This window comes from Kogia breviceps, chromosome 2 (assembly GCF_026419965.1).
Source record: "Kogia breviceps isolate mKogBre1 chromosome 2, mKogBre1 haplotype 1, whole genome shotgun sequence".
In the NCBI taxonomy this organism is placed as follows: domain Eukaryota; kingdom Metazoa; phylum Chordata; class Mammalia; order Artiodactyla; family Physeteridae; genus Kogia; species Kogia breviceps.
The window spans coordinates 50231881-50258772 of record NC_081311.1 but is presented as its reverse complement, the minus strand read 5'-3'; the positions used below and the strand labels follow the sequence as shown (position 1 = coordinate 50258772).

Sequence of the window (26892 nt, the reverse complement as noted above, 5' to 3'; positions counted from 1 at the left end):
GAAATCTTTAGAAAGACTAACAAAGAAAACAGAGAGAATACATAAATTACCAATGTCAGGAACGTAAGAGGAGCCATGACTACGGACTCCACAGATATTTAAAGGAAAATAAAGGAATATGATAAATAACTCTACACACATAAATTCAGCAGTTTAGATGGCACAGACCAACTCACTGGAAAACAGAAATACCACAATTCATGCAAAATGCAATCAATAACCTGAACAGTACTATAAGTACTAAATAAATTTAACAAATAGTTAAAAGCCTTCAAAAAAGAAAACTGCAGTCCTACATGATCTTACTGGACAATTCTACTGAACATTTAATAAAAAAATAAATCTTCTTTTCCAGAAGATAGAAGAGAAAGTTATATTCCCTACTCTTTTATAATGTCAGCACTTACCAAAGCCAAAAACAGTGCAGAAATTTTAAAAAAACCCCTGCAGATCAATATTTCTCATGAACATAGACACAAAAATCCTCAAGAAACTATTAAATATTATCAAATTGAATCTAGCAATATATATAAAAAGAATAATAAACGTGACTATGTGAGAGCTATCTCAGAAATGCAAGCCTAATTCATTATTTAAAAGTAAATTATTCTTCATATTGAAAGACTGAAACTTTCCCCCTAAAATCAAGAAAAGGCAACGATGACCACTTTCAGCATTCCTATTATACATTGTATTAGAAGTCACAGCCAGTACAATAAAGTAAGGAAAATAAATTAAAGCACATCGATTGGAAAGGAAGAAATAAAACTGACCTATTCACAACCAACAAGATTGTTTATGTATAGCAAGTCCTAATTAATCTACAGAACAATTTCTAGAATCAAAAATTAAGTTTATCAAGGTTGCAGAATACAAGGTCCACCCACAAAAATCAATTGTATTTCGATATACTAGCCATGTAGAGTTGAAAACAAAATTTTAAAACAGTTCTATTTACAGTAGCTCCAAAATAAGAAATTAGTTATAAAGCTAACATAAATTGTGAAGCACCTGTACAAAATTTGGAGAGAGGAAATCACAGACCTAACTAAATGGAAGAACAAACCATGTTTACAGATTGGAAGACTCAACATAGCAATAATATCAGTTCTCCTCCAAATTGGTCTATAGATTTAAGGTAATTCTGATCAAAATCCAAGGAGGATTTTTAAAATATAAAGAAGTGGTTTCTAAAATGTAAATTGAATGGCAAAGGAATTAGAATAGCTAAAACAATTTTTAAAAAGAAGTTGAAAGAATCACTCTATCCAACTTTAAGAATTATAGTGATCAAGACAACATATTGGTGAAAGGGCAGACAAATAGATCAGTGGAATAGAGTCCTGAAATAGACCCAAAAACATATGGCAAATTGATTTTAATGGTGCAAAAGCAATTCAATGCTTAAAGGATAGTCTTTTCAACAAATGTTGTTGCAACAACTAGACATTCATATACCAAAAAAAACAAAAAAAAACACAAAAAAACCTTGTACTAAGCCTCAAAACTATACTAACATTAACTCAAAATGGATCAGCCATTCTGGAAAAGTTTGGCAGTTTTAATAAGTTAAATATGCACTAACCAGATGCCCCAGCAAACTCACTCCTGGGTGTTTACCCTAGAGTAATAAAACCTTCACAAAAAATCATGTACACAAATGTTTTTAACAGCACTATTCATAATCACCTAAAACTGGAAAAAAAAAATGTCCTCCAGCAGATGAATGGATAAACATGCCATGGTATATCCAGTAAAATCCTACTCTGCAATAAAATGAGCAAACTATTTGTGCACACATGGATGAATCCCAAAGGCATTAATCTGAGTGAAAGAAGCCAGTCTCAGAAGGCTACATTACCAGGCTTCCCTGGTGGTGCAGTGGTTGGGAGTCTGCCTGCTAGTGCAGGGGATGCGGGTTTGAGCCCTGGTCTGGGAGGATCCCATGTGCTGCGGAGCGGCTGGGCCCATGAGCCACAACTACTGAGCCTGCACATCCGGAGCCTGTGCTCCGCAGCAGGGGAGGCTGCGATAGTGAGAGGCCTGCGCACCGCGATGAGGAGTGGCCCCCACTTGCCACAACTAGAGAAAGCCCTCGCACAGAAGTGAAGACCCAACACAGCCAAAAATAAATAAATTAATTTTTAAAAAAAAAGGCTACATTACCAACTCATTTTATTTAAAGAACAGTCTTAAAATTATAAAATGATCATGATGGAGAACAGATCGGGTGTTCGGGGTGGAGAAATGGTGGAACTATAAAGGAGTGGCAGGAAGGAGTTTTTGATGGAACTGTTGTGTATCTTGATTAGGGTGGTGACGTCACAAATCTCTACATGTTAATATTCAGAGAACTGTAAACGAAACAAACAACAACACAATGACACAAACTAGATGGGACTCCGTGGCAGCACCCAATCAGTCTCCAAGGTCTTGGGTGAAAGCTTCTTAAGTTAAAAACTTAAAACAAAACAAAAAACGCACTGGAAACCAGAAGACACAGAAGGATAATAAAAGCATTAAAGGAGCAGATGTGGGCCCCCTCCTGAGACTGGAGAACTGTTCAGCCACTTTCCCCTGAATTTGGTGAGCTCTTATAGCACTGGTCCTCAAACTTGCCTGTACACAGTGTCCGAAGAGGTTTCCTAAAGAAATTTGGCCTTGCGACAGAAGAGCATGTGTTAACAAATGCAGAAATTCTGCTTCAGTAATGTCTGTGATTCTTCCATACAGCTTAGCATCCAACCATCTAGAAAGTTCCCTTATGTGGGATATACATCTGACAATTGGCTTGATTGTTGAAACTGCAGCTACCTCAAATATATTAGTTTGCTAGGGCCGCTGTAACAGTAAGCACAAACTGACTGGTTTAAAATAAATATATTCTCTCACAGTTCTGGAGGCTAGAAGTCCAAAATCAAGGTGTTGACAAGGCCAGGCTCTCTCCAAAGCCTCCAAGGAAGGATCCTGCCTTGCCTCTTCCAGTTTCTGGTAGCCCCATGCACTCTTTAGCTTGTGGCCACATCACTCTACTCTTTGCCTCCATCTTCATACAGCCGTCTTCTTTCTGTGTGTCATCATATGACATTTTCCTCCGTATGTGTGTCTGTGTCTGAATCTCCCCCTTCTTATGAATAATCCAGTCATATTGGATTAGGGCCCACCCTAATTAGACTTTGTTTTAATTTGATCACATTTGGAAAGACCCTATTTCCAAATAAGGTCACATTGACAGGTATGGGGAATTAGGACTTCAACATACCTTTTGGCAGGATACAATTTAACCTATAATATCAAGATTTCATAGAATATAGGAAATGAAAGGTACAGTAATAGCACTGGCATTAGTTTGTTTGATGTACTAATAGCAGTTGATTCTAAAGAAGTTCACTGGCATTAAGTCTCTGTTCTCCTTATCTTGAATTGCCTTTTTGAGTTCCTGGGAAAAAGAGCCTCCCCTTGAGTTGTATGTTTTTATATAATGCAGTCTGCACCACTATTTAAAGTTTTCAAACCAGCTCTCACAGATGTAAAATTTAATGATTTTTTTTTTTTTTTTTTTTTGCACTTGCATTTCTCCTGTGTTTCGACTTCCCAAGTCTCAGCAAAATTCTTGTTTAACCGTCTGGCCTTTTCATAAAATTATCATGGTAGTTACTGGGTCTGGGAGGGGTATAAACAAATCTCACTCCCCTCATAACCCCCCAGACTCAGCTACATGTTTTAGGAGGAAGGAGTCATATTTATTGCTGTGTTCTTTTGTTTAAAGGGACTATGTTGAATTATGCATACATTAAAAGACTGTGAAATTTAACATTTTTAGTATACAGAAACAAAAGTGGCATTTCAAAACCATGGCTGGCAAGGATCATTGTATCTTCCTCCATTGGTTCATTTATTCACTCAATAAATATTCACTGAGCACATACTATCTTCCACACCCCATGTATTGTGCTGGGGTACAAAGACAAATAGGGCAGAGCCATAAAACTGATAAAAATTCAGTTTTAAGTGTTCTCATGGGGTTAGCACAAGGTTCCTTGGGATCTACGGGCTGCCTCTAATTCTTCCCGGAGAGTGAGGGGTGACTGCCCTCCAACTAGTTTAATTCATTTCACCATATCCATGGCAAACCCATACGGACAAAGATGTCTTCTCCTCCTCCTAGCTCCTCTGCTTAATGCAGCCCAGAACCTCCAGGGCAACCAGAGACACCTTACACACTCATTTAGCAAATGCAAGTGCACAACTACAATATGCCAAGTGCTGTGTCAGGCAGTGGAGTTAAGTGATGGTAGAGAGCCACAGGGTACCTGTGCTCCCTGAGCCTTCATCTACTCGAGACTTGCTCCTAGGAAGCCAGGGAGCTGGAAGAATGGGGAGCCCTTAGCATATCAGCTGGCTGGGAGAGCCCATGAGGCAGCCAACAGATGCTCATCCAGATATAGCCCTGATGTTCTGAGAACCTGTCAGCTTCTTATTCAAAAGCAAGAAGCATTTTTAACTCTCTGGCACTTGTGCCCCACTTAGAATATTACTTCAGTCACTAATCAGGGGAGCCCAACTGCTCTGGACTCCTAAGAGCTCAGGTGGCTTCTCAAAGCTACCAGTGCCACCAGCAGCCAACAGGACACAGAGCTGGAGCCCCAGGTCGGCCTGGCCACCTTCCCAATCTTCATCATGCCCAGGTACACGAGGGAAGCTGCCCTCACAGAAACCAAATGCGAAGGTGGCTTTCTTTTTATAAGGCTTTGGAAACCAAGAGTCAATGAGTATCTGAAAACATATTCAAACATTGGCAAACATGGAGCTGTACATGATAACAAGATACCACTTGACGCCATCTGACAGAAAACTATAAGACACTGATGAAAGAAATTAAAGATGATACAGATGGAGAGATATACCATGTTCTTTTTTTTTTTTTTTAACATCTTTATTGGAGTACAACTGTTTCACAATAGTGTGTTAGTTTTTCCTTTACAACAAAGTGAATCAGTTATACATATACATATGTTCCCATATCTTTTCCCTCTTGCATCACCCTCTCTCCCACCCTCCCTATCCCACCCCTCTAGGTGGTCACAAAGCACAGAGGTGTTCTCCCTGTGCTATGCGGCAGCTTCCCACTAGCTATCTAATTTACATTTGATAGTGTATATATGTCCCTGCCACTTGGTAGGATGGGAATAAAACACAGACTTACTAGAGTATACCATGTTCTTAAATTGGAAGAATCAACATTGTGAAAATGACTCGACTACCCAAAGCAATCTACAGATCCAATGCAATCCCTATCAAACTACCAATAGCATTTTTCACAGAACTAGAACAAAACATTTCACAATTTATATGGAAACACAAAAGACCCCGAACAGCCAAAGCAATCTTGAGAAAGAAAAACAGAGCTGGAGGAATCAGGCTCCCTGATTTCAGACTCTACTACAAAGCTAGAGTAACCAAGACAGTCTGGTACTGGCACAAAAACAGAAATATAGATCAATGGAACAGGATAGAAAGCCCAGAGATAAACCCACACACATATGGTCACCTTATCTTTGATAAAGGAGGCAAGAATATACAGTGGAGAAAAGACAGCCTCTTCAATAAGTGGTGCTGGGAAAACTGGACAGCTACATGAAAAAGAATGAAATTAAAACACTCCCTAACACCATACACAAAAATAAACTCAAAATGGATTCAAGACCTAAATTCAAGGCCAGACACCATAAAACTCTTAGAGGAAAACATGGGCAGAACACTCTACGACATAAATCACAGCAAGATCCTTTTTGACCCACCTCCTAGAGAAAGGGAAATAAAAACAAAAATAAACACATGGGACTTAATGAAACTTAAAAAGCTTTTGCACAGTAAAGGAAACCATAAGCAAGACGAAAACACAACCCTCAGAATGGGAGAAAATAGTTGCAAATGAAGCCACTGACAAAGGATTAATCTCCAAAATTTACAAGCAGCTCATGCAGCTCAATATCAAAGAAACAAACAACCCAATTCAAAAATGGGCAGAAGACCTAAATAAACATTTCTCCAAAGAAGATATACAGATTGCCAACAAACACATGAAAGAATGCTCAACATCACTAATCATTAGAGAAATGCAAATCAAAACTACAGTGAGGTATCACCTCATACTGGTCAGAATGGCCATCATCAAAAAAGCTACAAACAATAAATGCTGGAGAGGGTGTGGAGAAAAGGGAACCCTCTTGCACTGTTGGTGGGAATGTAAATTGATACAGCCACTATGTAGAACAGTATGGAGGTTCCTTAAAAAACTAAAAATAGAACTACCATGACCCAGCAATCCCACTACTGGGCATATACCCTGAGAAAACCATAATTCAAAAAGAGTCATGTACCACAACGTTCACTGAAGGCCTATTTACAACAGCCAGGACATGGAAGCAACCTAAGTGTCCACTGACAGATGAATGGATAAAGAAGATGTGGCATATATATACAATGGAATATTACTCAGCCATAAAAAGAAATGAAATTGAGTTATTTGTAGTGAGGTGGATGGACCTAGAGTCTGTCATACAGAGTGAAGTCAGAAAGAGAGAAACAAATACTGTATGCTAACACATATATATGGAATCTAAAAAAAGAAAAAAAAAGGATATGAAGAACCTTGGGGCAGGAAAGGAATAAAGATGCAGACGTAGAGAATGGACTTGGGGAGAGGTGGAGGGGGAAGGGTAAGCTGGGATAAAGTGAGAGAGTGGCATGGACTTATATACACTACCAAATGTGAAATAGATAGCTAGTGGGAAGCAGCCACATAGCACAGGGAGATCAGCTCAGTGCTTTGTGACCACCTAGAGGGGTGGGATAGGGAGGGAGGGAGGGAGACACAAGAGGGAGGAGATATGGGGATATATGTATATGTATAGCCGTCACTATGTTATAAAGCAGAAACTAACACACCATTGTAAATCAATTTTACTCCAATAAAGATGTTAAAAAAATTTTTTAATATAAAAAAAGATAAAGCCACCTGACAGGCAAAGACTTTAAAGCCTGACAATATCAACCAAGTATTAGCCAGCATTTGTCAATACCCAGGGAACCTCCAACATGCTTGCAGCCTATCACAAGGGAAAAAAGAGAGCCACAGGCTGTGTCCATCACAGCACTGCTTGTGACATCAAAACATTAGAAACTCCCCAACATCCAGCAGTATGGGCACAAGAAGGTAAGCTATTCATACAAGGAAAATAATCATCATTAAAATGAGACAATTCTGTATATATTCAGAATCGTTAGATCCCAACGACATACTGCTGAGTAAAAATAAGGCAAGTTACAGAATATTATGTACACTATGATACCATATTCCATCATTTGAAACACAGAAAACACTTCTATCTCTTGTTAATGGATATGTAGTTAAAATGTAGAAAAAAAATAACTGCCAAATCAAATGCTACACTTAGGACAATGCTGCCTTCAATGAAGGAGAAAGGGAAAAGAACTTGCAGAGAGAAACAAAGGAGGTTTTAACTATATATAGTATTTTTCATTTAACTATTTGGCAGAAACATATCATATCATAATGTTTAAATGTATTAACTCTAAAGGTGAGTGATAAAAATGGCCAGGTGTCAGGCACTGATCTATGCTTTGCATACATTACATCATTTAACCCTCATTACAACTCTGAGGGAAATGTATTATTTACCTCCATTTCCCAGTGGGGAAACTGATGCAGTGAGAGGATGCCTCAGGTTACCCACCCAGGATCCAAACCCAGGCCATGTGGATCCATATCTGTGCTCCTAACCACTCTAGAATCCTATCTCTGTGGAATGGACATGGAGGCACATTGCAGCTCTTCCTGATGTTTATGTATGTTCAAACAATGTAATTACAGAAAAAGAGGGGGAAGTACTACAAGAAAGAGATCTCCAAAGCCCCTGTGTGATGGTTCATTTTGTTTCAACCTGGCTGGCCACAGTGGCCAGATATTTGATCAGACATTATCCTGGATGTTTCTGTGAGGATGTTTTACATTTAAATCAATGGATGAGATTTACATTTAAATCAATGGACTCTTAGTAAGGCAGACTGTCCTCCAGAAGGTGGATGGGCCTCATCCAATCAGTTGAAGGCCTGGATAGAATGAAAGGCTGACCTACCTCAGCAAGAGAGAATTCTGCCAGCAGGCTGCCTTTGGACATCATCTGCAACATCGACTCATCCCTGGGTCTCCAGCTTGCCAGCCCACCCTGCAGATTTTAGACTTGCCAGCACCCCATAGTTGTGTGAACCAATTCCTCCTTAAAATCTTCCCCTCTCTCCCCCCCACATATATATATAGATGATAGACAGATATAAATAAATATATCTCTCTCCCATTGGTGCTGCTTCCCTGACTAATGCACCTTCCCTCCAGCTCTTGCCCTACGGCGACTGCTGATGGACAGATGGAACAAGGCCTGTCTGGGTTGCTCCTATTCCCTCCTGTTTGGAGTCTTGAGAGAAAGAACCACAAGAAGCCACTAATTATCAGAACATCATACTCCAAGGTAGCTATTGTTAATCCCATTTTATGGGAAGAAAACTGAGGCTCAGAAAAGCTAAAGAACTTCCCAACAGCTCCCACCAGGAAAGGGACAAAGTGTTTTTATGCTCAAATCTCACATCTTTCCCTAAAGCATATGGCAAGGGCCAAGATAGTGGGTGCACCTTGGCTCTGCCAGCAATCAAACATAAATGGGATAAATGCCAGGGAACCTAAGAGTAATTGAGCAATTGAGCAGACACTGAATTAAGACAATATACAGGAGTGTATAATTATGGGGCATAACTCATGTTATGCTATGGAGAAACAGATGATGAGGGCTTCCACGACAGCAAGCAAGAGAAATATTGGAATACAAGGTCCTGTCTGATCTAAGAAAACCCTAAATAAATGAAGGTCCATACCATCCTTATGGAGAGGAATATATAGTATTATGTAGATGTAAAATCTTTTCCAATTTATCTGCATATTTAATGCAATTCTACTCAAGGGTCCAACAGGATTTTTATGGACCCCAACAGGCTGATTCTAAAATTTACATGAAAGAATAAAGAATAGCCAATACACTTATGAGAAAGAAAACTGATGAGGAGAGGCTCGTTTTACCAGATATCAAGAATTATTATGAAGCTATAGCAATTACGACATTGTGGTACTACTGCAGTAGCAGATATATTAACCAGAAGAAAATACAAATCCCTGAAACAGATATTATACGTATATGGAAATGTTCTAGATGACACACGTGGCAGGTCAGGTCCTTCAGGACACAAGGGACTATTCAACAGATGGAGTTAGACTGGGAAAATAAGTGAATTTCAATCCCTAACTCAATTCAAACATAAAAATTAACTGTAGTTGGATTAAGAACTTAATGACAACAGCCAACTTTAATATTTTTATATCGGTAAATATCTTTCTGATCTAGGGATAGAAAAGGATTTCTTAAACCCCCTCAAAAAAAAACTATAGAAAATAAATGGGTGATAAATTTCGACTATATCCAAATTTAGAACTCCTGATTATCAATGGAAACTTTCAATAACATAAAAAAAGCCAAATAAGAAAATAATATTTGTAATGATTATAACAATGGATGAATATATCAATAACATATAAAGAACTACAAACCAGTAAGAATCATCAAAACCAATAGAAAAATGAGCAAAAGACAAAAATGAGCAGTTCACAGAAAAGGAAACTCCTGCGAACAATAAAGCTGTAAGATTCTTATTCTCCTTTGTGATCAGGAAATGCAAATGAAGACCATAATAAAATACGGTTTTACACACATCCTGTCAACACAGATTAAGAAGTCTCTGCCTGTTGCAGAGTATGTGAACCAAGAGCATCTCCTACACGTTGCTAGTAGGAGGATAAATTGATACAGTCAATTAGAAAATAATTTGTAATTTTCTTGTAAAATTGAACATTCAGTCCCGGACAATTCAACAATGCCACTCCAGGAGACACTTGCACATGTATAGCAGGTAACATGCATAAGAATGTTCACAGCAGCACAGTTCATAATAGCAAAATCTTGGCATCCTGCCTAATGCCCATCAACAGGAGAATGGATTAAAAAGGAGACACCATTCTCAACAGCATCCCATTGTAATATTATATAGTACTCAAAATGCTAATACATAACTAATTCTGGCTACACGTAGTAATAATGAGAATATGTCATAAACCAGGGATTACAATTAATCCAATTCTGTGGTCTAAAATATAAATGAAAAAAGTGGGAAAAAAAATCTTTGAAAGGACACCTATCTTCCCTGGTCAGACAAATGCTGTGATCTCATCCTTGCAAAGGGCATAAATGTTTATGGCAGAAGAATTTTTTTAACAAGTCCTTCCTGACATTCCTCAAGCCAATGCTGTAAATGAAATAACTACACCAGCATCCCACAGTGAGATAAATTGGGATTTAAGTGTCAGAGGATGGGGGCTTAACTACAGCCATTTTTATTTATGCATGCATCCAGGCAGAGCAAAAAGAGAATTCTATAGTCCTGATGATAAAAGTTAACAGGAACATCAAGCTACAGAATTTGGGAAGGAAATGGCTTCTAAATCAGTCTGTCTGCTGGAACCAATTACCTGAGATAAGCCAGGCCACGCTGCTAAAGATGGATAATCAGGAGTTTATTGGACAAATGAACTAGCAATGATAAAAGAGGTAACCTCGTTGCCAAGAAGGTAGGTAAATATAGTTGGAACAAAGGAAAAGGCTGTTGTTAGATTCGTTTCCCAAACATTGCTTATGCTCCTCCCCTGCAAAGGCTTTCTCACATTTCTAAAGAATTTTGAAGAACCAGGGACATGGACACATTATCCAGAAGTTTCCTAACCCAACCTAAGCTGTGGTCTGTAAGCTGCCTTAATTCTCTGTTTCAAACACCAGAAGCGGGCTTCCCTGGTGGCGCAGTGGTTGAGAGTCCGCCTGCCGATGCAGGGGACACGGGTTCGTGCCCTGGTCCGGGAAGATCCCACATGCCGCAGAGCGGCTGGGCCCGTGAGCCATGGCCTCTGAGCCTGCACGTCCGGAGCCTCTCCTCCGGGAGAGGCCACAACAGTGAGAGGCCTGCGTACCACACACACACAAAAACCAAACAAACACCAGAAGCAACAAAAAGGGGATAACCCCCAAAAGCTGGGTCATAATTATTAGCAGATGAATGAACAGGGAGGTTACAAGGCCAAAAACCTGTGTCTCAATGGTGTCTGAAGATCAAGACAAAAATGCTACTCCCTCTTTCCACTTCCTTGACTGCAAATAGTGAATTAAAACCAACAATTACCTCATTCAGGTTTGCATATCAGGCAGAGTAAGATCCAAAACAAAAAGACCCAGGCTACTGTCAAACACCCACTTAGAAACAAACTCAGTTCATTTCATGGCTTAAACTTTCCTGTAGGAAGCCATCCCTGATTGCCCCTGGAAGCCCTGAAGGACCTATTACCCAAGTGACAATAGTATTACTACCATCCCTATTGTGGCGCTTAGAGACTGAATAGTCATTAGAACGGGTAACACGATGCTGTTCATTCATTAGACGAATATCACTGAATACTGCTACGCGCCAGACAGCATGCTGCGCACTAGGGATGTGGCAGTAAACAAACACAAACGTGGCATCTGCTTTCTTTGGGCCCACTTGTTGTCAAGGGAGAGACCCTTCATCAGACAGTCATAAAACTGTAAGCTTGATTACAATCTGAACCAAGGGCTATGAAGGGCAGGCAAGGTGCTGAGGGACCAGATCATGTTGGCAGGGATAGGAGTGGGGTTAGGAAGTGCAGTTTAACTTGATGTATGCAAAATGAAAACGAAGTACCCGTGCGTGTATGTGTGTGTATGTCTGTCTGTGTGTGTGTGTGCGTGCGTACATGCACATGTACGTGTTTGAGTGGAGAAGCCAAAAGGCAGAGGAAACGTGTGCAAAATTGGGTGGTAGATGGACCACGAAGGTCACGTTTAAGACTCTGGTCTTAACCTTAAATTTGATGGAAATCTTAAAAGGAATCTGGGGTAAGAAAGAGTAGGTGCAGGAGACTATCTCTGCATTTTGTTTTTTGAAAAATAATCACTCTGGATGAAGATTAGAGGTGTTGAAAGTGAATATGTGAAGAAAAGTCAATAGTCTATTGCAATAAGAAACAATGAGAGATATCTGGGACTGATATTCCGGCCCCATTGTGAGCTAAAATAATGAAAATCTTTTTGGGATTCAGGGATGAGAAGCTGAAGCCAATACTTTGCAATGATGAAATAACTCATCAATTTATCACTTGTGATCATCTGAAATAAAATGTCTTCTAGACTGGGAACTCCATGAGGTCAGGGATTTTTCTCAGTTTTTTTTTTCCTCCACTATATCCTAACACCTAGAATAATACCTAGTAAATAATAGATGCTTATTAAATATTTGTTGGATGGCTAGATAGAAGGTAAACCTTTGGGGAACTAAGGCTAAAATCCCAAAGAGCAGTATGAAAGGCATAAAGGATGAATGACAATGGAGTGAGGCAGAGAGGCAGTTACTAACTGTACCGTATGAATGAAAGCGAAAGAAAAACTCAGATCTCTGAACTTTAGGCCCTATAGGTGCTGAATTATATTAGTTGCATTTAAAATCTCACCAAGGGGGGGCTTCCCTGGTGGTGCAGTGGTTAGGAGTCCGCCTGCCAATGCATGGGACACGGGTTCAAGCCCTGGTCCAGGAAGATCCCACAACTTAGCTGCGGAGCAGCTAAGCCCATGTGCCACAACTACTGCGCCTGCGCTCTACAGCCTGTGAGCCACAACTACTGAAGCCTGCATGCTGCAACTACTGAAGCCCACAAGCCTAGAGCCCACGCTCGGCAACAAGAGAAGCCACCGCAGTGAGAAACCCACGCACCTCAACAAAGAGTAGCTCCCACTAGCTGCAACCAGAGAAAGCCCACGCGCAGCAACAAAGACCCAAGGCAGGCAAAAATAAACAAATTAATTAATTAATTAATTTAAAAATCTCACCAAGGGGCTTCCCTGGTGGCGCAGTAGTTAAGAATCCGCCTACCAATGCAGGGGATACGGGTTCGAGCCCTGGTCTGGGAAGATTCCACATGCTGCAGAGCAACTAAGCCCGTGCACCACAACTACTGAAGCTCACGCGCCTAGAGCCCGTGCTCCGCAACAAGAAAAGCCACCACAAGGAGAAGCCCACATGCTGCAATGAAGAGTAGCGCCCGCTCACCGCAACTAGAGAAAGCACGCGTGCAGCAACAAAGACCCAACACAGCCAAAAATAAATAAATAAATAAAATTTATTTTAAAAAATCTCACCAAATGTCTTATGGTGAAGTGGGGGCATTGACTGGGAACAAACAAGGAGCTGATAACTGAAATGAATATTAATGGGAGACTTTAAGACAACTCAATGTGCCCTTACCCCCAACCCACTCTGCCTCCCGTATCGGCTGAAACAGCTTCTCCTCCCTTCCCTGTTAGCACAACCCTCCTTTATTTGAAGACCCAAAACTCCTTTGATTTCAGCTTCTACTTTGAAACAAGGAGCTCATTTTCATCATGTTCTAACAACTCCAAAACACAACACATATGCACGTGCATGCGTGCACACACACACACACACACACACACACACACACACACACATCACTGTCTCTATATCTATAACTAGAGTATTATCCCAGCATCTCTTGGAGGACAATTACAAAGTCAAGCACGGGAGGAGAAGCCTTGATCACACACAAATATAGCAGGACTTAGGTAATTTACAGCAGGAATGGATGTATAGGTATGGACCGGACCCCAAGAGGGTTAGACCAAGGAGAGAGAAACATAATCTCAAACCAGACTGAGTTCATTGATATGGAGGCACTCACCAGACTTCTTAAGTTCAGTGTCCTAGCTCAAGCAGCTGGGAATGGTTCTGATTGTTTGCTCAGCTTTTTTTTTTAAATAAATTTATTTATTTTTGGCTGCGTTGGGTCTTCATTGCCATGCGTGGGCTTTCTCTAGTTGCGGCAAGCAGGCTTCTCATTGCGGTGGCTTCCCTTGTTGCGGAGCACGGGCTCTAGGCACACGGGCTTCGGTAGTTGTGGCACGTGGGCTTAGTAGTTGCGGCTCCTGGGCTCTAGAGCACAGGCTCAGTAGTTGTGGAACATGGGCTTAGCTGCTCTGCTGCATGTGGGATCTTCCCGGACCAGGGCTTGAACGCGTGTCCCCTGCACTGGCAGGCGGATTCTTAACCACTGTGACACCAGGGAAGCCCTGTTTGCTCAGCTATTTAACAGGAATCTAAACTCAACAATGATCTATTCTAAATGAAGTTGAGATGCCAGAACTTCTTTGGCATAACGTAGATGAAGTAGCCCAAAGACCAGAGAATACCGACATCCCTTTATGTTATCTCCCTCTGCTTTACCCTTAAGCACACTCCAACAAGCCACGCCACGCCCTTCACCAAGTGCTGATAAATACGAAGGTGAGGAGAGCACCAGCATTGTGTCTAAACATTTCAGTGCCTGACGTCTATAAGCTATAAAGTTCTGGTTCAAATGCAGTCATGAAACTGGATGCCTGATTTTAACACAGATGAGCAGAGGCCAAGTGGCAGCATCCAAACACCAGAGGGAAGGTGAGCCTGGTGACTGGAAGAAGCAGCAGGATCAGATTATCACCGGAATGTTCTTACCCACAGGGAGAGCTGACTGTGATTAACTGACTCTGAGGTCCCCAAAACAAAAGTAGACAGGTGATCCACCAAGATCTTACTTAATTTGTATAACGGGGGTGGGTGGGGAAAGAGGCCTTATTTAAGCCATAAAAATGGAGGCACAGACTGTTTTCATCCAATGTCCAAACCCTGAGCCCCTTGGATGACCCTGTACTCTTTTTGTTCCCCCCATGGGACTAGTAAACCATTTATTATATTATGGTTTTTAGCAATGAATGGTGCATATGTCTTTGTGTGTGTGTGTGTGTGTGTGTTTAGTTGGTTTTTTATTTAACATCTTTATTGGAGTATAATTGCTTTACCATGTTGTGTTAGTTTCTGCTGTATAACAAAGTGAATCAGCTATACATATACATATACCCCCATGTCTCCTCCCTCTTGCGTCTCCCTCCCACCCTCCCTCTAGGTGGTCACAAAGCACCGAGCTGATCTCCCTGTGCTATGCGGCTGCTTCCCACTAGCTATCTATTTTACATTTGGTAGTGTAGTGTATATGCGTCCATGCAACTCTCTCACTTCGTCCCACCTTACCCTTCCCCCTCCCCGTGTCCTCAAGTTGTGGCACATATATGCAATGGAATGTTACTCAGCCATAAAAAGAGATGAAATTGAGTTATTTGTAGTGAGGTGCATGGACCTAGAGTCTGTCATACAGAGTGAAGTAAGTCAGAAAGAGAAAAACAAATACCATATGCTAACACATATATATGGAATCTAAAAAAAAAATCGTTCTGAAGAACGTAGGGGCAGGACAGGAATAACGATGCAGACGTAGAGAATGGACCCTGTACTCTTTAAATGAGAGGAGGACCTGAACTCTTCCTGGAGCATCACAATTAAGTATTGTGAATATTCTTCTTCGCCTTTCTTAAAGAGACCTGAAACTATTTATCAAGATAACTTTGCACTGGAGGAAAGGAAATTCCATGACCTACTGGGTATTATCGAATGCTCAATCTTGGCTATTCCTAATTCCTAGAAACCAGGAACATTGCTGGGGCCTATCAGTCAGCGTGGGGGCTAATGGACATCAAACAAAAAATTGGGTTTTGACCCAAGTCAGCCTTACGGAATGTCCAAGGGACCCCAGACCATTTCCTAAGTGAATGTTTGGAATAGATAGCTTTAGCAATATGATAAACTTCCTAACTGTCTGAAAACCGACTAAGGGCTAATAAGGCAGAAAGAGAAAAGTGGAAACCATTTTCCTCTCCCTGCTGAAATAAAACAAAAACACTGGGCTTCCCTGGTGGCGCAGTGGTTGAGAGTCCGCCTGCCGATCCAGGGGACGCGGGTTCGTGCCCCGGTCCGGGAAGATCCCACGTGCCGCAGAGCGGCTGGGCCCGTGAGCCGTGGCCGCTGAGCCTGCGCGTCCGGAGCCTGTGCTCCGCAACGGGAGAGGCCACAGCGGTGAGAGGCCCGCGTACAGCAAAAAAAAAAAAAAAAAAACAAAAAACAAAAACACTGCTACATCCCCAGGGAAATCAGAGAAATTAGCATCATCATTAAATATTTGAAAGGTGCAAAGCAGAAGATTCCAATCACATCCCATGTAACTTTCTAGGTTGACAGATGCAAAAGATAATGAGTCATAAGGAGTGACAGTGTATTATCATCAACTTAATCAAGTGGTGACTCCAATTGTGTCTGCTGCTCCTGATATGGTCTCTTTATTGGATCAAATCAATATAGACCCTAGCAACTGGTCCACAGTTATTGATCTGCCGAATATTTTTTTCCTCTATCCCAACAAACAAAAAACCACGAGAAACAATTAGCTTTCTCCAGTAGGGACAGCAATAAACCTTCACTGTCCTACCCGAGGGCCATATAAATTTTCTGTCTCTGAGTTACACAGTCTATGAGAATATGACTATCTGACCATCTAATAGAACATCATGCTAGTCTAATACACTGATGACTTCATGCTGATAAGACGTGGTGAGCATAAATCAGCAGGTACCAAGTGCCTTAGTAAGACACACATATACATGGTAGAAAATAACTTCTATAATAGTATAGGAACTTGCCAAACTCGGTCAAGTTCTTTGGAGTTCCAGTGTTCTGGGTTCTTTATGCTCTAGAAGATAAAGAACAAGATGCTGCTCCTTGTATACCATGTCATTAATAAAGAGGCACAACACAAGGTGGACATCTTCGGATTTTAGAGGCAATAGATATCACATGTTATTTATTTATTTATTTATTTATTTATTTATTTATTTATTTTTGGCCACACATCACGGCTTGTGGGATCTTAGTTCCCCAACCAGGGATCAAACCCGGGCCCTCGGCAGTGAAGGCGCAGAGTCCTAACCACTAGACCACCAGGGAGTTCCCAATAGATACCACATTTAGGTGTGCTGCTCCCATCCACTCAGTGGATGGCCATCCCCCTCAGCCATGGGGACACACACTTCTCATGAGCTCCTTTACGCCACGAGCCATAACTAAACCCTGGCATCAGAAACCTCTGCCTGAAACACACCAAAGATGACCCAGCTTGGTCAGAGTTCTGTGAGCACCCGTGGTGGATGCGAGCGAGGCAGCGACTCACTCTCTGGCTTCCTACAACTCTGTGCAAAGAGATAAGACAGGCCTGTGAGAAGCAGCCAGCACTACAAAACAGACGGCATCCCGCGCCAAAACGTCTGGGGAAACTGTATCCAGTTACACGTGCAGCATTCTCAGCACAGCATGACAACCCGTCTCTCACTCCAACAAGTCTAGTTTCTTTATTACAGCTCCGCGGCCAAGCGCAAACAGCTGGCTTTGGTACACGGCATATGACTGCAGGTGCCCAGGCCTCCATCTGGGCCGAGCCTCTGTCTCCCGGAGCTGCTGGGTGACAAAGGCTATACCTTCCGAGCCCGTGGAGCCCACCAGCTCTGGACAGCCAGCCAGAATTCTGGGGTCACAGACACACCGCCAAAATTGGCCTTTCACTGAGAGGGGCAGCCCCGTCTCCCAGCCCCGTCAAAGGCTAGTACGTATTCCACTGTTTCCACCAGCCACAGACCCAGGGTTCCGACATCATCCACACAACGCTGTCCTCGCCTTCCTCAGGAGGCAATCAGATAGTTTCTGCCCTCGGGAAACCCCAAGAGAGCATGCACACCCAGCCCTCAATGGCCCTCTTCCAAAAGATACTCCAGATGCAGAGTGAGGAGTTTGCAAACCCCAAATCAGGATGCACGATCACGAGACCTAATACTGGATGCCAGACCATAAGGACAATGAAGGACATGGTGGCTCTTTTCAGACATGAAGGTGTCTGTGATGAAGGTGGAGCCTTCTCACTCCTGTGAGGGTGCAGAGGGAGGGACACGGGCAGCTTGAGCCAAAGGCCTGGATGCGCCCCCGAAGCCCACCTGGGACACATCCAGACCCGACTTGGCTTCTGCCCTGCAGAGGAGTCTGGGCACCCCAGTGCTGACCATGGCAAGCTCTGCCTCGCCCCTGCATCCCGGATGCCCTCTGCACAGACACCGTGTCCCCTTGATGTGACAGTGCTTCCACAGGCTCCACAACAGCAAGCCCCCCGAGGCCTCAGCCCCTTAACCCAAACCCCAGGAAGCCCGCCATCCCCGTCATGGAGAAGACAGCAAACTCGGGCTCCTAGAGGACTTGGGAGCACAAGATGCTTCCCCTTTCCTTTCCCAGGACCCCAATCCCACTCCAATCTGCTTACTCCATCCCGGCGTCTCTCACCGTCCACATGGATGGAACACCCTGGCCAGGCCCTTGTCAGATTGTTCACTTGCTCCTCCCAGAAACCTCCGGCTGCATGCAGGTACGTGACTAGCACAAGCCACACCCTCTTGTGGTAGCTGATAAGTAGATCCGGGTTCAAATAGAGAACTGTCTGACTGTAAGCCAGGGCCAAAAGAAGGCAGAGACACATCTATCTGGTCAGGGCCACAGGCCATGCTGGGCAGGGATGCCGAGGGTCAGGGGCCCGAGCACAGCACCCTAGTGGCGGTGACCCACTCACTGACAAGCCCCCACTCCCCAGCACTGCCGGCTCCATCCTAGTGATTACAGAGGGAAACAGTGATCCCAAAACCCACCAGAGGCTTGGAAATGCCCAACTCCAAATAAATTAGCTCTCCTCTAGCTGTCCTATCACAGGGGAAAACGTGACAGACATCATACATCACCTAAAACCAAATTCAATTTGTACCCATTTATAACACAAACATGTCTCAGGTGTAACATCAAGGGAGCTCATTTTGTATTCTGCCCACTCACCTCTGAGGGCTGGCAATGCACTGGCAGAGGCGAGACAGCACAGATCCACTTATGAGCAAACTTGTTCCAATGTGGGAGAAAAATTGGTTGACTTTAGATGGCAGGAGGCGGGGAAACCCCTCGCTCATTTGTAAAGTGCCAGACAGGAGGCAGGACGGAGTCTGCACAGGAGAGGAACAAAAGCTGAGTGGGCCGCTCCGAGCCCCTGTGACTGACAAGATGGCTCCCGGCCACTGACAGGCGGACAGACTAGCCCAGCTCGAGATAAGCAGCCCACCCACCACTCGGCTCCAGCCCTCAGGGGCCCTGGGTGGTCCTGGGTGCAGCCTGTGGGACCCAGGGGAACTGAGCTGAACTGAATTCAAATCTCTGCCCCGTGACCCTGTTAAAGTGTCTTGACTTTTCTAAGCCTCTGTTTCCAGCCTATTAAAATGAAGTCAAGTCTGTGAAGGTGACTATGGATCAGAGGAAGTAACAGATGCAGGAAAAAGAGTAGGAAGTGCTTTGTCATCCATCATCAACTCCATCCCCCGCATTTGTACAATCCTAAAGCATCATGCCACTTCAGCCAGCACTATAGGCCCCCAGCGTGCAACGCCAGCAAGGCAGCCAGGCCTCCACGGGGAGGCCACTCTGCTCCGCTCTGGAAGCAGCATCCTGCTGGCTTCTCATGGGTTTGGTGACAGGGACAGCTAACTCTGGGGTCTTTTGTTAAAGAAATTATGTTTACTGAAGTATAAATGGGCAAACAGAAAGTGCAAAAATCCTAAAGACTGGCAAATTTTCATAGATGAACACACAGAGATGGGAAAATTGAATATTAGCAGCCCCACTAGAACTCCCAGGAACCACTTTGCAAGATGTTTTCGCCTTCTGATTCTCAAACATGCTTAACTTAACCCTCGACCAGCCTGCCTGGGAGGGGGATCAAAGTGTCTGAAAGCTGCTCTACAATTCGAAGAACATGTCCATGATCAGAGCTTGGATGGAATCCACCTGTAATCGTGGGGTTTGATTTGAGTCCTTGATGTCCAAAATAGAGGTCAGCCAAATTAAGAAAAGGTATTTTCTCTCCTTCTTTCTGAGCCTCTCTGGGTTTCCTACTGAGAATCTCAGGAGAGACTTCTTGATGGGCAGGAGGCTTCTGACTGCAGCTCTGCCTTACGCTGTGTGACGGGCAGCCTCAAGGATGCTCTGATGATGAGGTGCTTTGATGAGCAGGCACCTTCCCTGATAAGGAGGGATTCACTGAGCAAATTTCTTTCCCCCAAAAACACTGATGGCACTCTGAGATGTCTTGTTGTGTTCTTCTGCTTGTTGTTTGTTTTCCTTACTCTTCTGCCTAAATTTTTCAATAGACTTTATTTTTTAGAGAAGTTTTAGGTTCACAGCAAAATTGAGCAGAAAGTAGAGTTCCCACTGACCGCCTGCCCCTACGCATGCATGGCCTCCCCCATTATCAACATCCCATACCCTAGTGGTCCACCTGCTACAACGGATGAGCCTGCACTGACACATCATTAGCACCCAAAGTCCATAGTTTAAATCATAGTTGATGTCTGTTTCAAAGCTGCAAAACTTTCCCATTCCCCCCTGTGGCATATTCTCTAAGTGAAGCCCAGAGCCAGGGGCTTCTCAGACCAGAGGATAAGGCTGGTCTCCCCGATTTTCTAGTTTTCTACCAGCCGTCTTAAAAAGAAGCAGGTGAAATTAATTTTAATAGCAGATTTTATTTAGCCCAATATATCCAAAATATTATCATTTCAACATGTAATCAATATAAAAATTATTAATAGGATATTTTACAGTCATACTAAGTCTTCAACTGGTGCGTCTTTTACATTTACAGCACATCTCAGTGTTAAATTTTTTTTTTTTTTTTTTTTGCGGTACGTGGGCCTCTCACTGTTGTGGCCTCTTCCGTTGCGGAGCACAGGCTCCGGACGCGCAGGCTCAGCGGCCATGGCTCACAGGCCCAGCCGCTCCGCGGCATGTGGGATCTTCCCGGACTGGGGCACAAAGCCGTGTCCCCTGCACCGGCAGGCGGACTCTCAACCACTACGCCACCAGGGAAGCCCTCAGTGTTAAATTTTCATCAGAAATACTTGATCCAAACTTAGATTTCATAAAATGTACCTTTAGAAAAGTAGATTCACGCAATCAAGTTGTTCCCAACACACTTAAAATTTTTCTAATGCTTGAATTGGTGTCGGTGTTAAAATGTAAGTTAATTAAAATTAAATATTATTAAAATTCCAGGTCCTCAGTCACACTGCCACATTTCACATGCTGAACAGCCACATGTGGCTGGTGGCTCCTGTGTTGGCCAGGGCAGGACCACAGGGCAAGGCGGGGGAGTCCCACAGTTTATCTGGTGCTGGCTTTGGCCCACGATGACCATTATCCCCCGTGATGCCAAAGTCAATTAAAGGTGGAAAAGCAAGGGCAGCTCTGAAGTTCTTTTTTTCCCAAAGTCTCCTTGAATGGTTAGTCCAAGGCCACTAGTCTAGTGGGGAATGAGTGGTCTGGCTAACGCCTTTTCCAAGACCTGCAAGATGGTTAAGAGATGAGGATCTAAAGCAAGGTCACAGGGTGAGGAGGCCCATAGATTTTAACCACTGCCCCCTGGGCAGACCAACTCCAGCTCTCCCGACCTCCCATCCAGCCCTGGGCTGGTCCCCTTATCCCCGTGCACTGCCACCACCTACTGTGTTTCAGGATCTCCCCTGCTCTGAGGGACGTGGTCAAGAGTCCCAACTCCCCACCCACTAACAGCTGACCAAGGGTGAAAAGTGTGCCCAAAGTAAGGCTGGAGAAACCAATCGAAGCAGAACAATAGCTACACCGAAACCCACAGCAGCCATGCCAATGGCTGCCTGGCCTGCCAATTCAGTGTCCGGCGCTCTGCGGTAAATACTCCAGCCTGTATCACCTCATTGAACTCTGACAACCCCGCAAGCTAAGTGCTATGATGATCTTGTTTTGCAAGGGTGCCCTTGACCTCTCACTGCCTCGGCCCAGCCCATCTATTCTGGCTCTGCCCCTGAGTCTGCTTTCCTCCTAGACTATCTCTCTAAACGACCTGCTCCATGCCTGCTGCTGCTAGAGACCCAGCCACCCGGCCAGGGCCCCCTCTTGAACACCATTTCTTTAGTACCATCTGCTTACTGAAAACCCCTGCAGGCCAGTATCGCACCAACCCTGCACACCCCAAATGCCCAAGGCTGGGCTCACCATCTCCCCCTGGCCAAACACATTCTTCCTTCTGCCTTCTTAGTCTCCGTGAGTCATGTACAACTTACACCGCCACACAAGAAGCACTGAGACCTCACCCCAGCCTCTGTCTTATGACTCGTCTGTCTCCTATCTCCCTACGTTCAATTACATCAACCCTACACATGACCCAAGTTAGTCCCCTCCCACCCCTGTGCTGCACATGACAAGGACCTCACCAGCTTTTACTTAGGCTACAGCAAAAGACACACAAGTTCACAGACAAAAAAGTAATAATCACAACCACATCTGAATGCCTAGCACATAACAAGCATGTACATATTAACTGTGCTGAATTAATGCCTTCCTCTTTTTCCACTTCATTCTATCCTCCATGACCCCTATGAACTGAGGCCAGCCATTTATGTCTCCAGAGGGTGCAGATGGTATAAAAGCTGTCAGATTTCCCTATCGAGGGCCCCCACCCTCCAACAGAGGATGGTGAGAAGGAGGTGGGTGTCCACACTCTGACATCCCACAAGCCATGGGAGGCAAAGCAACCGCTAGACTGGGTAACCTGGGATGAGACCACCCAGCTCCCAGATTGGTGGGCAGAGACTAGACCTGGTTAGCATCCTGCAGAACCACCTTCCTGCTCCCTCTTCGCCACCCCTTTTCCACGATCACCCAGTTGTCTGGTGGGAACGACCCATTTACACACCTCCGAAGTGACGAAGAGAAGCAGGATAATGAGGTAGCCAGCCCTGGGCCCCCAGGCAGCGAGATCACTGTGTGCAGGATGGGGTGCACGGACCTCTCTGTCGCTCTCATTTGTCACACATCAAGTGAGAGAAGATCTATATTTCCCCTAGGCAGCATGCCTACAACTTCAATTGGCCCAAAATACGCTTGGTTAAATTTACTTGTGTGATGCTCTAAGTGGTACACGGTGTTCTATAAGAAGGCGTTGCAAGAAACCTCAGCACGAGCTGGCAGGGACCAGGAATCCGCAAGGTGAGCACATCCGAGCCAGGTGCAGGGCTCCTCCCAGTAAATGATGTCCCCCGTTCTGAGCCCCGTTTCTCTGGCTGGCTGCAGCCCAGATGTCCTTGTGGCCGCCATGCTGCTTCCCAGTGGCCTCAGAGTGCCCTGCTGAGCCAGAGCGCATCTCCCTCCTGCCCCTGGTGGCTTCCTCTCCGAGTACCCAGCCCTGCCTCATCACTCACTGCTAGTCCCAACATGCAGGGGGCTATCGGTTCCCCAGCACAGGGAGTCAATGGAAGGAGAAAGATCCTTAGCCCCATCTGCCAAGACGTAAACAAGGAAAGCACCCAAAGAGTACATGAGCCCAGGCATCCTAAGATATCACCAGATACCCAGGGGTCTTTATGCCAGGATAAGTCCAGGAAAGCAGGCCTGGGGAGTCTGCAACATCAATTCCAATGAGCAGAAACCGGAAACAGCACCAGTGGCTTGAAATTGCCTTAAACACACAGCATGTGATGCGAAGGGCTCAAGATGGAGAAATGCATCCCCCACGTGGCCAGCACTATTTGGAGAACGGCTGCCCTGATGGAAGGAGATGGCCACAAAGCAGTGTACTCTGGACCTGGACAGGGTTAGACTCAAATCCTGTCTCCCTGTGATCAGCCCTGTGACCTGGGCACACAGTTCCACTTGCTGAGCTGCAGCTCCCTCAGCTATAGGCTGGGAATAGTAATGGGACCACCTCTCCATTCAGGAGGGAACAGGTCATAAAATGCATATAAAGCATTTAGTGCCTGGCACAGAGTATAGGTCCTCAAAAATAGGGATTATAGCAGTTTCCCTGTGTCTGGGCCGAGTGATTGTGCAGCCAGCCCTAAAGGGGAGACAGCTGGATCCCAACGCATTGCTCACTGACGGTGCCACTGGGTCACTGGCTCTGACAACGAGACCAAGCGATCTTCTCATTAGATTAATTTTCCCCCTTGTAGCTTCCCTGCAGTCAGAGTCACAGTCATGGGACCCACCAACCGGGCACTAATTATACATGCCAAGTTCTTTCCAAATGGTATTCATTTGGTCCCCACCACAACCCTGAGAGAGGATCCGATCTCTCCTCATTTTACAGAGGAAACAGACCCTTAGAGAGGGTAAGCATCTCCCCCAGGGGTCCCACACACAGCCCGGAAGTGGCAGGGTTGGATTTCGAATGGAGAGCAGAATTCGATGCCTGTGCTCTGTACCGTGTCAGCAAGGGTAGCCCATGCTACTCAGCCAAGGTGAATCTCCTAGCCAGCCGACACTGAGTTCCTAACTACGAATAGCCCAGTCTCCCCACTTCAGTTAAACTGGAACCGTGCCTCTGGCCCATTCGCTCCCCAGGGCCCCAATATAACTGAATTTCAGGTTTGTCAAACTGAAAGCCAGGCCCCTGGCCTGGGGAACATGCATCTAAGCCTTCTGCCTCAAGGTCTAGCCCTCTGCTCCCCGAAGCAGGCAGCCAGCACCCCTCCCCAGGCCACACTGCTACCCAGCTCTCCCCTGACACTCCCAGGCTTGCAAATGCGTTGCTGACACACCCATATAAGCCCAGAGAACTGACAACAATCAGCTCAAATTAACATATGTGCCACATCTATACTGCTGCGTAATTTATATACATTTCACACTGTTTGTGGGGGATATACGCACCACACCACAAGCTATTTGCATATAGATGCCGGGCTGTAGACAGATGCTTGTATTCAGTGGGTAATAGCTGATATACACACATACACACATTGCTCTTACCAAAGCTGAAACGTTCGCTTTGCCGCCACTTGAAGTGCACTGATCCTTCAACAGTTTGTTAATTTGTAAACTTTACAATATTGAATTGTCCATTTCTGAACACAGAAATGATTTTCAACGGCTTGATGCACTGTGGCTGCCAAGTCTCAGGGAAAAGGAGGATAAGGGTGTCGAGAAGGTTTACTTCGGAGAAGTTAGGAGTCAGGCTTGCTTTTGTTGAAATCACTCACATTAAAATGGTTGTCAAAGAGGACGTCATCCTCCCAATCCAGTCTGCAGTCTACCACCAAGTCACCAGCCTCTAGGACAAAAACCTGACATTTATTTATCAGACACACACTCAGTTTCTACCCTCTGCCAGAGATCATACGCTGTGCTAAGTACAGGGGACCCAGAAGCCTAACCCAGATGGTGAGAAAGCAGCCCAGACCTAGCACGGAGCCCGGCACACAGTCGGTGCTTAATAAATGGCAATGACTATGATGGTTGAGAAGAGGTTCGTGCTCGTGGTGGCAAGTCCAGCCCTAATGTGGAGATGGACACAGCCAGCGTCTGAATGACAGGTCAGCACAGGCTGGTTCTGTGATTTGAGAAAATAAATGACACTTTCCCAACCCCACACTCCTGGTCCATAAGCAGGAAGACTAATGCCTCCACCCTCATGGAGCTGCTCTGAAGATCATGTCTAACGTGTTCTGGGCTGTATCTGGCCCACAGAGGGACAGGGGGTGACAGGAAAAAAAGAGCTCCACGCAGCGGTAGCAGCCTGCCTTGAGAGTTTTTAGGGTAAAATCCCAGCTTCCCTTATCTGATTATTTTTTTACTGAGGTAAAATACACATAACATAAAATTAGCCATTTGGCCACATTAAAGTGCACAAGTAAATGACATTCGGTACATTCACAATGTCTGGCAACTATCACCTCTATCTAGTTTCAGAATATTTTTATCACCACAAGAGGAAATCCTGTACCTATTAGCAATCACTCTCCTTGTCTCCCTTCCCCCAGCCCTGGCAACCACTAAACTGCTTTCTGTCTCCACGAATTTGCCTATTCTGGACACTGCATATAAATGGAGTCATACAACAAATCATATTTGTCATTTTATGTCTGGTTTCTTTCGCCTAGCATGTTTTCCAGTTTCATCCAAGTTGTAGCATCTATCAGTACTTCATTCCTTTTTATGGCTGAATAATATCTCATTGTGTGGACAAAGCACGTTCTATTTATCCGTTCAGCAGCTGACCGACATTCTGGGTGTTTCCACTTTTTGTCTATTATGAATAGCGCTAATATAAACCCTTGTCTGATTTTAAAGGATGGGGACAACAGTGCTTCAATTTCAGGGTGTTGTGTTCATTAACTCAGATCATCGTATCATCCTTAAGGGATCTGGACCTGCTCCTCCCAATGTCCCTTGAAGACCAAGATTTCTTCTGGTAAAGCCAGCATCTGATGGCTTTTCCATTCATACACACCTTCTTTTGCCTACACATCAGGCACCTCCTTGTGTTCTCTCAACTCAAGTTTCCTAATTGATTTATTGATGGAAAATCCACCCCCACGTTATTACAATAGTCATTACAGAAACTGTTCATCATTAACTATTATCAGCATGAACTTCTTGTTGGCTGCATATAGATGAGGAAAGAGAATAAACATTGGGTGAGTGCCGAGTTCATACCAGGCTCTGTGCTGGCTCCTTTATCTGACTTGATCCTCACAGCCACCCTTTGAGGTAGGAGTTAACGTCCCCTGTCACATGGATGAGAAAATTCAAGCTCAAAGAGATGCAGTGACTTGTCTCAAATTACACAGCTAATGAGAGGCTGACTGATGATCATTCAGCCCCCAG

General features: G+C 44.3%; 1 protein-coding gene across 3 annotated transcripts in view; it reads right to left on the bottom strand.

Moving 5' to 3' along the window:
- GRID1 (glutamate ionotropic receptor delta type subunit 1) overlaps positions 1-26892 on the bottom strand; it is a 679656-nt gene that overhangs the window by 352072 nt on the left and 300692 nt on the right. The gene's annotated exons all lie outside the window — the stretch shown is intronic.